The sequence below is a fragment of the Equus przewalskii genome, chromosome 9, assembly GCF_037783145.1.
Source record: "Equus przewalskii isolate Varuska chromosome 9, EquPr2, whole genome shotgun sequence".
Classification (NCBI taxonomy): domain Eukaryota; kingdom Metazoa; phylum Chordata; class Mammalia; order Perissodactyla; family Equidae; genus Equus; species Equus przewalskii.
The window spans coordinates 19,841,399-19,853,803 of NC_091839.1; the positions used below are offsets into that span (position 1 = coordinate 19,841,399).

General features: G+C 48.0%; 1 long non-coding RNA gene across 1 annotated transcript; it reads right to left on the reverse strand.

Annotated features, from left to right (window-relative positions):
- Window positions 1-2,827: 2,827 nt before the first annotated feature.
- LOC139085518 (uncharacterized) lies at window positions 2,828-5,060 on the reverse strand. Its single transcript, XR_011543865.1, has 2 exons — window positions 4,867-5,060; window positions 2,828-3,999 (listed from the first exon to the last, which is right to left on the reverse strand). It is a non-coding gene; the product is annotated as an uncharacterized lncRNA (long non-coding RNA).
- Between the last annotated feature and the right edge of the window lie 7,345 nt (window positions 5,061-12,405).

Sequence of the window (12,405 nt, forward strand, 5' to 3'; positions counted from 1 at the left end):
AGGCAGGCTTATTGATGGTGGGTTTGCCAAAAAGGATCGACTTCAAAGTGAGGACTCCAGCCTTGACCTTCCAGCATCCTGGCTCTGGAAAGATCCTCCTGTCTCCTACCCCTCTTCACGAGGAGGTTCCCCACCTGCAGGCCACGCAGCTCAATCCTCTCTCCTCTTCGCCATCAGTCCTCTCTTCCTCCGCCCCATGGACTCCCCACTCTTCTCACTGTTGAGGCAGCGATCCACTTCTTCCATCCCCATCACCAAAGTCCCAAAGGCTGATCTGCAGAACAAAAGACGCCTCCTTCCCCGTAGGCAGTTCTCAGACTCCTGTTTGTCGTGTAAGGAACAGACGAGGGCAGAGCAGGGCGAGAGCAGATGCAGAGACCCGTGCGGGGGATGCGGGGGTGGGGGCGGGGGCATTTACGACCATCCAGTGTGCCTGCATGTGCGGCGCATGGCGCATCCCGGAGGCTCGCAGTCACCTCGGGGCCTCCCTCCCGCGCTGCTTCCGCTCTGTGATGCGTTACCTCCCCGGAGAGGCCTCTCTTGGCCGGTGGATGGCAAGTAAAACCCCTCCCAAGTACTCTCTGTCCTCTTATCCCGATTTATTCACCTTCATAGCATTTAACGCCCCCGTGGAAATGTGAAACACGTACTTCACTTGATTATTGTCTTTCTCCTTTTCTACGCAAAACAGACTTTCTCTGACTTGTTCAGTGCTGCAGTCTGCGAACCTACAACAGTGCCCGCCACAGAGTTGGTGCTCAACAAGTGTTTGAATGAATGAATGAATATCCAGGGAGGAGAAGACAGCTCGTTCTGAGGTGGTGGCAATTAAGATGGAGAAGAACTCAACTACTGCAACTCACCCAGACACATATCTGATTTCCCCCCAATATTCGTATGGATATTTTCTAATATATTGTAAAATTAAAAGAAATTTACAGCTAACACCCATATACCCACTACCTGAATTCCACTATTCACATTTTATTATACTTGCTTTATCACATGTCTGTTGACCTTCCATCCATCTACCTGTCCATCCATCAGTCCAACCATCCATCCATCTGTCCAACCATCTGTCCATCCATCCATCCATCTGTCCAACCATTTGTCCAACCATCTGTCCAATCATCCATCCATCCATCCATCATCCGTCCATCCATCCATCATCCATCCATCCGCCCAACCATCCATCCATGCATCCATCTGTCCAACCATCTGTCCAATCATTCATCCATCCATCATGCATTCATCCATCCATCTCTCCATCCGTCCATCCGTCTGTCTGTCCAACCATCTATCCATCCACTCATCCATGCAACTGTCCAACCATCCATCCATCCATCCGTCCAACCATCCATCCATCTGTCTGTCCGTCTGTCCAACCACCCATCCATCCATCCATCTATCCAACCATCTGTCCATCCATCCATCCATCCATCCATCCGTCCATCCATCCATTTGTCCAACCATCCATCTGTCCCACTATCTGTCCATCCATCCATCCATCCATCCAACCATCTGTCCACCCATCCGTCCATCTGTTCAACCATCTGTCCACCCATCCATCTGCCCAACCATCTGTCCACCCATCCACCCATCCAGCTGTCCAATCATTGATCCATCCATCTGTCCAACCATCTATCCATCCATCCATCCATCATCCATCCATCTGTCCAGCCATCCGTCCATTTGTCCAAGGATCTGTTCACCCATTCATCCATCCATCCATCTGTTCAACCATCTGTCCATCTATCCATCCATCCATCTACCCATCTATCCATCCACCCATCCATCCATCCATCCACCCATCTATCTTATTTTTGATGCATTTCATAGTAAGTCATAGACATCAGTACACTTCTTCCTAAAGTCTCAAACATATATGTCATTTCCTATAATTCGAACTTTGTTTCTTTTTTAAGGTAAAATTCATATACAATGAAATGCACAAAACCCACGTTGTACTTTTCAATGAGCTTTGACAAATGCACACACCTGTGTGACTCAAACCCCTGTCAGTATGCAGAACATCTACCATCACCCCAGAACGTTCTCTCCTGCCAGTTCCCAGTCAACCCCCACCCCTGCCTCAACCAAGAGGCAAGCAGCCTTCTGATTTCTTTCCACCACAGATTACTGTTGTTTTTTCCTGGAACTTCACATAAATGGAGACATAAGGAAGGCTTCTTTCATCTTGAGTTCACTCATGTAGCATCAATTTGTTCCTTGTAATGACAGAGGCACCTCCCAGTATCTGAACGCACCACCGTTGGTTTGTCCTTTCTCTGGTTGACGGACACCTCGGCTGCTTCCAGGTTGGGGCTGCCATGAACACCTCTGTAAAAGTCTGAGTGGACGTGGGCTTTCGCTTCTCTTGGGGAAATACCCATGAGTGGGATTCCTGGGCATAGAGCAGACCGTGTTTAGTACTATAAGAAACTCCCAGACCTTTTTCCAAAGTGGTTACACCGTTTTACGCTCCCACCAACAACGTACGGGAGTTCTGGTTGTTCGACATCTCTGCTATATTTTGGAGTTTGGGGGATATAAGACATTATTTTTGGCCAATCTGATGGGTGTATAGTAGTGTCTGACTGCGGTTTTAAGCTGCATTTCTCTCATGACTGATAATGTCGAGCATCTTTTCATGCACTTATCGGCCATTAGTATATCCTCTGTTGTAAAGGAGACATGTTTAATTTCTTCCTCTAGAGGAAAGGGACCCTGAGATATTCTAGTGCCCACATCTAACTTACATAGAAGATGAGCCTTCCCATGTGTGTGCATTTGCGAAGGCTGCTGTAACAAAGTATCACAAACTGGGTGACTTAAAACATCATACATTTATTGTCTCGCAGTTCTGGAGGCCTGAAATCTGAAATGGAGGTGTCAGCAGGGCCGTGCTCTCTCTGAGACTGGGGACAATGTTTCCTTGCCTCTTCCATCTTCCGGCGGTGGCCATCACTCCTCGGCTTGCTGCTGCATCACTCCAGTCTCTGCTTCCGTCGTCACATGGCCTTCTCCCCCTGTGTGTCTGTCTTCACAGGGTCTTCCCTCTTCTTATAGAGACACCATGCGAGTTGGATTAAGGGTCCACTCTACTCAGCTTAATGAATGATATCTGCAATGACCCTATTTCCAAATAAGGTCATATTCTCAGGTTCTGGGCATTAAGACCTCAACATCTTTTGGAGGGGGGGATGCAACTTAAGCCATAACACCATGGATTCGGTAGCCTGCTCCCTACATTATGTCCAGGCTCCATCTGGGAAGCAAGGACTCATCCTGAACGTGGTAGAACGTTTTGTCAGCACCAACTCTGGGGCAGGCACTGTGCGTGAGTTGCAATCTCGGTGTTACAGGTAAGGAGTCTGACGCATCTACGGCTCAGAGGAGTCAAGTAACCTGCCCAAAGTGAGCCTAAGAACTGGTCTGCAGAGACGCGGGGCTGGAAATTTCGCGCCACGCCGTCGTCGGCTTGCCCAGGTCAATTCTTCAACAGGCCTCAAGGTGGCGCCGGAGAGCAAATGGTGGATTCCAGCACCGGGTTGAAAATTCCTTCCTCCCGGGCGCTTAGCGGCGCCTCTCAAACTTGAACGTGCACGCAAGTCACTAGGGGATCTTGTTAAAATGCAACTCCTGATTCACTTGGGCTGAGGAGGGGCCAGGAATTTACGCTTCTCACAAGCTCCCAGGGGATGCTAATGCAGCAAGGGCTCTCTACGCATCTGCGCTAGCAGCTCCCGGGAACTCCAGGACAGCAGTAACTATGTTCATAGTCATGGCAGAAACAATGATTCTCACACGCGCCTTCTGTGCCAGGCTCCGGGTCTTTGCCTCTACGTGCATTCTCTCCTGAAATGCTCACGGCAGCCCAAGAGGAGGCCCCACGTTACGGAACAGGGAGCAGGTGCAGATCGGAGCCCAGCCCCTCTGTGGCCGTGTCCCCTCTTTACTGCAGGACGGACACTATCCGTGGGGGACTCAGCCCAGGGCCTGAGGGAAGAGAGGTGGGCGCTCGGGATGTCTGGCTGCAAAGCCAAGGGGTGGGGGTAGGGGGCACTGAGGCATCTGGAAGGGGAAGGGGAGTGAGAAAAAAGGGGCAGCAAGGGAAACAGGGATCCCGGACTGCCACCCTTAAAACTCACGGCAGGAATCCTTCCTTCCTCTCTCCCTCTCTCTTTTGTAATTGTCTTTCTCATCCATCCATCTATCTATCTATCTATCCATCTATCTATGTTACTGAGCCCCTCTCTCCATCTCCCTAAGTCTTCCTTCAGAACCTTTCTCTACGGTTTTTTTCCCAGTCTCTCTCTCTCTTTCTCTCAGTTTATCTTTAAATCTCTTCTAGTCCCTCTTTAAAGCTCTCTGGGGGCCGGCCCGGTGGCCGAGTGGTTAAGTTCCTGTGCTCCGCTTGGGTGGCCCAGGGTTTCAGCGGTTCGGATCCTGGGTGCAGACATGGCACCGCTCCTCAGGCCGTGCTGAGGCGGCATCCCACATGCCACAACCAGAAGGACTGAGAACTAGAATATACAACTATGTCCTGGGGGGCTTTGGGGAGAAGAAGAGGCAGAAAAAAAAAAAGAAGATTGGCAACTGATGTTAGCTCAGGTGCCAATCTTTAAAAAATAAAACAGCTCCCTGTCTGTCTCTCTTCCTCCCTCCCTCCTCCCCTCCTTCTCTCTTGCCCTCCCCGATTCCCTCTTCCTCCCCGGCCCTCCCTCCCTCCCTCCCACCTCTTGTCAGTCTCCCTGGTCTGGTCCTGGTCCCTGTGCTGCTTTTGTTGGCTCCAGCACAGTGCGGTTTCAGGCACAGGCTCAACTCTGCTCCTCCCCTGATCCCCATTCCTATTCTGCCACGTACCAGCTGCAGAAATGGAGCCAAATTCCCCCAGCCTCGCTGCCCCTCAGCCTCCTGACTCGCGTAGAGCTTTCCTCCTGAGGTCGCTGTGAGAACCAGGAGAGACAGGCACGCAATGAGTTCAGCGAGGTGGCCAGCTCTTGATAAATGGCGCTATCATCGTCGTCCTCCTCCTCCTCCTCATTCTTATTACTGATGAAAGGTAACCCACAGCCGGCCTCTCAGCAGTCAACAATTAGATGCTTATCTGGTGTGTGGAATGCATGAGGAAGGTCTTCCCACTGACAAAATTGGGGCCACTCCCAGACCTTGCTTTCCAGCCGGGATCAACCATCCCAAGAGCCAAGAGCGAGGGCGCTTGGTGGAACGCGCCAGCTTTCCGAGCCACACCCGAGGCCACTGTTCACTCTTCCTTGCCACCTCTTGGAGATTCTGAGCCAATTCTGTGCATTTCAGTGGCGGGGGATGGGGTGGGGGGACAGAAACAACGGAGAATCAGTCACAGTTGGGTTAGATTAAGGATCTGACTTAACAAGTCAGGGATATAAAAAAAGTACCGGAAGGTGGCCACAGTGAGCAACACGCACAACACACACACAAACACACACACACCCCCCTTCCCCAGCCTTGCAGAGGGCTCAGCCCCCATACCCTCCATGCAAGGTGTGGCTTGACAATTTGACATCATAGTTATTTTTCACTCCCTTTAGACCTTTGGTTCAGATGTTGAAGATCATGTGTATCGTTCTCAGCCCTGGTTTATACAGAATCCCTCTTTTATTCCTCCCCTCCCTTTCCTCCCTTCCTCCTTCCCACCCTTCCTCAGTCTTACAAAACGTGTAGTGTGGTTCTTAGGTGCGCGTAATTTTAATTTACATAATTGGCGTTGCGTTATCCATCTCATTCTATTGTAAGTCGCCTTTCAAACAGCACTGTGTTCTTAAGATCCGTCTATGCTGGATGTGTTCATCCGTCTGCCTCATTGCGTCAACCTCCTTTGCAGGAGCTCCATGGAGAGCAGCCACACATTTACCCAACAACCCCCCTGGGGATGGACAGGCGATGGCTGCCAGCTCCCAGCCACCGCAAAGAACACTGCAAGGCACGTCCTTGTGTGTGCCCCCTTGTGGGTGTGTAAGAATGTCTTTGGGGTGTATAGCCAGGAGAGAGATTCCTGAGGCATGGGATGTGTGTATACTTAATTTGATGAAACAGTGCCAGATTCTTCCTCAGAATCGGAGGCAGCACACTTCCCAGAGTAGCCGCATTCTGACGCCCGTCCATCTCTGACAACACTCCACCCTCTCCATCCTTCTAATATTCTCTAGCCTAGCCGCTGTAAAGTGGCATCTCATTATTGTTTCAATTTTTCATTTCTCTGATAACTAATGAGTTTGAACATCCCCTCACATGCATGCTAGCTTTTTCAAGTTCTGCTTCTGCAAATTGCCTCTTCATAACCTTTATCCATTTTCTCACAAAGGTGTCCATCTTTTTTCTTATCAATCCACAGGTGCTTCTTGCCTATTATAGGCATTGGTCCCTTGTCCACAAATAACTTCTCCTATTCTGATAAATGCCTATTAATGGTCCCTTTTACCCTCTATTAAACTCAAACCCTTAATTTTGACATAATCAAACTAATAAATGTTTGTTCTATGATCTGTGCTTTTTTCTTTCTTTCTTTCTTTTTTTTTTTTTTTGCTGAGGAAGATTTGCCCTGAGCTAACATCTGTTGCCAATCTTCCTCTTTTTTTTTGTATGAGCGCTGCTGTCACAGCATGGTCACTAACAGATGAGTGGTGTAGGTCCATGCCTGGGAACCGAACTCAGGCTGCTGAAGCAGAGGGCACCGAACCTAACCACTAGGCTGCTGGGACTATCACAGAGATTCAAAGATATTCTTCTTGGTTATCTTCTATTAATTTTACAAGTGTATGTTTCCCATGTTGCTCTTCAATACATCTGGAGTCCATCATCAAGTGTGGTGTTAGGTAGGAATCTAGGTGTATTTTTCTCCAAACAGTGAGCCAGGTTCCCCAGCACCATTCACTAAGTGTCCCATCTTTCCGTCATTAATTTGGGTTGCTATTGTATCATATTGTATATCTATTGTGTAATATTATATTGAGTTCTCACGGGTCTGTTTCTGAGCTCTCTCTTCTGTGTTGCTGATCCATTTGTCCGTTCTTGCAGTAATACCACACTTTTGAAAAACACTTTGATTTTGTTATGTAGTATGTCTTAACATCTAGTCGGGTGAGAAGCTTATATCTTGCACCACCACAGCCCTGTTCGCCTCACCACTTACGTCACCGTACAGGAAATACACTGCTCTTCTCCACCCTTATCAGGAACTATTTACTGGCGTCTGTCCCCTCCTGGTCCCGGGACCGGCCTCTATATTGAGAAAGACACATCTTCATCCAGGAAAAGAAAGTCGAACCTGCCCAGGAAAATCTGCGCGATGTCTTAGCTCAGCATTTAGTTCCTAGAAACTTCATTTCCCCATCGTCTCCTCTGTATCAGGGAACCCCACACCAATGACAGTAGCCCAGACACCCAGGTTTGGTTTTCTCTCTTTAAGCCCAGATGCTGGGAATTCATGCCTGAGAGCAGGCGCCTCAGCAAGTCACCAGAGCGCAGCCTTCTCCTTGCTTCTTGTGGTCCCATCTTTGCCCTTTGGCTTTTATCCTCATGGTGCCAAGTGGCTGGTCCAGCTCCAGGCACCCGGATGGGAGGTGAGACGAGGAGGAGGGATAGAACAGAACGCCCTCCCTTTTATCCACAAAACAAGAACTTGCAAGGAAAACCCAGCCACTAGGTTTCAGCGTACATCTTCTTGCTTAGAACTGCAGTACATGCTCACCCAGAAGTAGGGTGAAATCCTGATCCAGGTCGCGTGACACCCTGAGCAATAGTGGGATCAGGTGGTGATGCCGTGGCAAGAATGGTGACTAACACATCTCAATTTTGCCCGACGTGCCCTGTGCTGAGTCAGACAGATTCAGAACACATCGACCTCTGCCTTCTGACCCACATTCCTCCCTCCTCATGTCAGACTCACCTTTGAGCCTAAACCTGACCTGGGGATGCATCCAGGCTCTGCCCCCCGGAGGAAGAAGCTCACGGATGGGGGACGTGGAGAATCAAGCACACGGCTTCTCCTTAATCGGCTCTTTTCACCATAGTTTTAGCAAACGTTACATCAGCACACGACCTCTGAAACTGTTGAAGAAACTAGAAACGACCCAGATGCCCATTCGTCGTAAAAATGGGTCCGTAAATTAGAATAGATTTACACATATACTGTGTGGCAAACAGAACGAAATGTTCAGAACTGTAAACAAAAATCTGGAGGAACCACGCAAATATAATATTGAGCAAAACAAGCCAAACGCAAGACAGTGAGCTGTGCAATTTTATTCATATCAATTTATGATGTTTCTGTAAACCTATCTATATAAATAAATGTATGTTTATACAAAGTCCATAAACAGGCAAAACTAATTGATGGTGATAAATGTGAGGAAGGTCCCTACACTTGGGGCTGGTGACTGCTGGGGGGCCTTAGGAGGTCTTTCGGGAGCTGGTCATGTTCTGTTGCTTCATCTGGGTGTTGGTTACAAGGACGTGTTCCGTTTCGTGAAAATTCATCGAGTTTAGGATACTTATGATATTTGCACATTTACATATGTAGCCTATCCTTCAGTGGAAAGTTAATTGAAACGCTGAAAGGACGCCTACGGAAGACACCGTTGGTTGTACACCCGATCTCCATCTTTCTCCCTTCTTTGATGAGAGAACCCCGATTTCATTCAAGGAGCAGCCCCTCCTGCCACCTACCCGATTCAGGGGACGTTCTGGTGTCAATCTCAGAAGCGGATCCTGATTGGTGCAAATCAACCACGTCAATCTCATTTCCCCTGGCCTGTGATTGATTGAGGATGTGACCCGATTCTAGCCAAGAAGAACAAAGGAAATTCTCTCCAGGAGCGGTTTCTGGAAAAGTGTCATCCTTCTCAAAAAGAGACTGGCTATAGTCATTGGTCTGGAAGAGGATGAGCTCACGTGAGGGAGGACCAAAAGCGACAGAGAGAAATGGACCTAGAGCCTGAGATCCTGTGCCTGGAGCTGCCCTTCCTTGCATTTCTTGGCACGTGAGGTTAAAACTTTGTTTCCTATTGAAGACAGCCTGAATTTTCTCTTACTTGATGCCAAAAGCAGATTATCTAACAGCAACATTTTGGAAAATATGCTAAAGATTGTCCTTGGCTACCATTCTGCTCTGCTTTAGAAGGTTTTTTTTTTTTTTTTTTTTTTTTTTTTTTTACCATTATGACTTTCAACTACCTCCATACCGGGAATTATGTCAATATTATTTGCCCCTATTTCTGCACCACATTACCCGACTTACGCTTCCTTGTAGAGAGCAGTTGGAGCTGGGCCAAGCCCACATCTGCCACAGCACCCTGGACATTAACCTTAGATTGCTGACCGCCAAGAAGAGTAGATGAATCATTGGCTACCAATGGTTGGTGGCCCCAAGCCTGGCACCCCACCCAGTGTAGAATGTCTCCCAAACTTGTTATGAGGACTGGGAAATGGGCACAAGAGAGGAGCTGATGATGATGACTATCATTATATCAATATTATTAATTGTTTTTCTTCACACCATTGACTGTCTACCGGGCAGCCACTTCTCACCCCCTGTTCGTCTATTTCATTTCTTTCCTTCAAATCATTTCTATAGCTTCTCCGACAGCAATGGGTACTGGGACTTTCTCCACTGAGACCCGAAGAGAAGTCTGCAGGGGTAGGAGTTGGGGAGGGATTCTGGAGAAAGACTTTCTTTCCTTATGAAGAGAACTCTGCTCGGAGAAACTCTCCTTCCTGCCTTTTGTCATGGTTGTGTGAGAATGTGATGGCTGGTACCATGCAGCCTTTTTACAAACATGAGGTTACAAGCCTGAAGAAGAAAGCCCACGTGTTTTCTTCCTCCATTCCAGAATGTAAGCTGAATGAAGGCAGAGATTTTTGGTCTGTTTTGTTATTTACTGTATCCAAAATGTCTATAATATTACCAAGCTAATATTTCATAGTCAAGTGAATGAGTGAATGCAGAGGATGTTAGAGAAGAAAGCAAGTACGTGGACTCCCAATGACGTCCTTTGGACATCACACTAACCACCTAAGTGTCCTTGCTTTGAGCTTCTTGTTACATAAAATAATAAAATGTCCTTATTTTGTAAGCCACTTTTAGTTTAGTGTTTTGTCACTGATAAAATTCCCTAATAGAATTCCTTTTATAGAATGTTCCATTTCCAAGATAATCCCTGGAATGACTTTCTGTGCGAGTACACAGCAGAATCTCAGGTCGGGGTTGGCACATGCAGAGTGTTACATCCCAATCCTCCTCTTTTATGGATGGAGAAACTGAGATCCAGAAAGAGTACAAGACTTTTTAGAGGTCACTCAGAAAGTGCTGAAGACTAGAACACGTGTCTCTTGATGTGTCCCTTTCATTGACTGCCAGGCCCCCAGCCTTCTTAGGAGCATTGCCCTGCCGCTGTTATGGATGAAGTGGTGACTGGAGGATGCGCCTTGTACCATGTGGCCCCGCCCTCCTTGGCCACAGCTGTTTGGACCGAGAGTCAGCACCTGACCCACGGGCAGCCAATCAGGTTTTTTTCTCTCTCTGGGGACGGTGAACTAAGAAAAGCCAATAACTGGACCCGGTGAGTAGGGGGATGAGGAAATAGAAGATGCCCCTTGGAGGAAGTGAAAAGAGCGAAACCATGAAAGAAAGGTCACTGGGGGGAGGAGAGCGAGATCCCACAGACAGCTGCTTCTGTCCTGACATTTTCCAATGGCGAGTCATGGATATTTTCTCGATAACCCACCTCCCTTTTATACTCTGGCCAATGAGCAGCTCCATTTTATTTTCCACAAATGTCACCATCTGGCTTAAAAGCCTCCCGTGGCTTCCCAACCTCTTAAGGAAAACAAAGAAACAAGTTTCTGGCCACACTGGTCTTTGTCACCTCCTCCGAGAAGCCCTTCGTGTTAGTTTCCTATGGCCACTGTAACAAATTATCACAAATTTAGCGTCTTCCACAGATTTACACTCTTCTTGGTCTGGAGGCCAGAAGTCCAAAATGTTGTCTCACTTGGGCTGTCATCAAGGGCAGGGCAGCGGGCAGGGCTGAGTTCCTTCTGGAGGCTCCAGGGGAGAGCCCTTTCCAGCTCCTGGAGGCCACCTGCATTCCTAGGCTCACGGCCCCTTCCTTCATCTTCAAAACCAGCAGCATAGCATCTTCCAATCTCTCTCTCATTCTGGCCCTGCCTCCTTCTTATGAGGACCCTTGGGATTATAATGATCCCACCCAGACAATCCAGAGTAATCTTCCATCTCAAGATCCTTAATTTAATCACACCTGCAAAGTCCCTTTGCCCCATAAGGTCCCATACTCCCAGGTTCCAGGTATTCGGGATGTGGACATCTTTGGGTCCCTCCTGGACCATCCAGTATAAACAGGTCCCCTCCCCTCAACATTCCTCCTCTTTCCTCGTGCCCTTTTCTTGTTTTATTCACATCGCTTACATACTCATTATCATACATAATGTATTTGTCTGTGTCCTTATTGTCTGTCTTCCTTTACTAGAATGGGAACTCTATAAGGCAGGATTTTTTTCTCCAGTTTGCCTGTTGCAGTATCCCCAGCACCTGGAACTAACCATCCTTGGTTAACAAAGAAGCCACTGGATCAATATTTGTGAAGAAAATGAAAATCAGCATGGAAATTAGTAAAAGAAACTTTAATTAAGTTGGAGTGGGGAAGACCTGCAGGGGGAGCTCTCACACCCTATCACACATCATCAGTTACCCCAAAGAGCAAGACACAGAGCTGCATCTTGGACAGAAAGCAAACTACTGAAGGAAGATTTCTCTCCCCACCTGGTAACAGTTCAGCCCATGAGAAACACCACAGCTCAGCCAATGAGAAACGCCACAGCTCAGCCAATGAGAAACACCACAGCTCAGCCAATGAGAAACGCCACAGCTCAGCCAATGAGAAACGCCACAGCTCAGCCAATGAGAAACGCCACAGCTCAGCCAATGAGAAACGCCACAGCTCAGCCAATGAGAAATGCCGCAGCTCAGCCAATGAGAAATGCCGCAGCTCAGCCAATGAGAAACACCACAGCCCAGCCAATGAGAAACACCACAGCTCAGCCAATGAGAAACACCACAGCCCAGCCAATGAGAAACACCACAGCTCAGCCAATGAGAAGCCATTCCCGCCCTGACTGTTACTTTCCTCCAATGGACTTCCCTTTAGAACAGCCCCTTCCTACTCCCCCTTTTTCTCTATAAAGGCAGCTCCTCTTCTTTGCTGGATTTGCCTATGGTTTGCCTTAGCATGCACATCCTGAATTGCAATTCTTTTGGCTATTCCTGAAAAAACTCATTTTAAGGTAAAATAACAGGCAAATTTGCTTTCTGAGTTGGCAGCAGCTTGAGTGGATCTCAAGCAAATG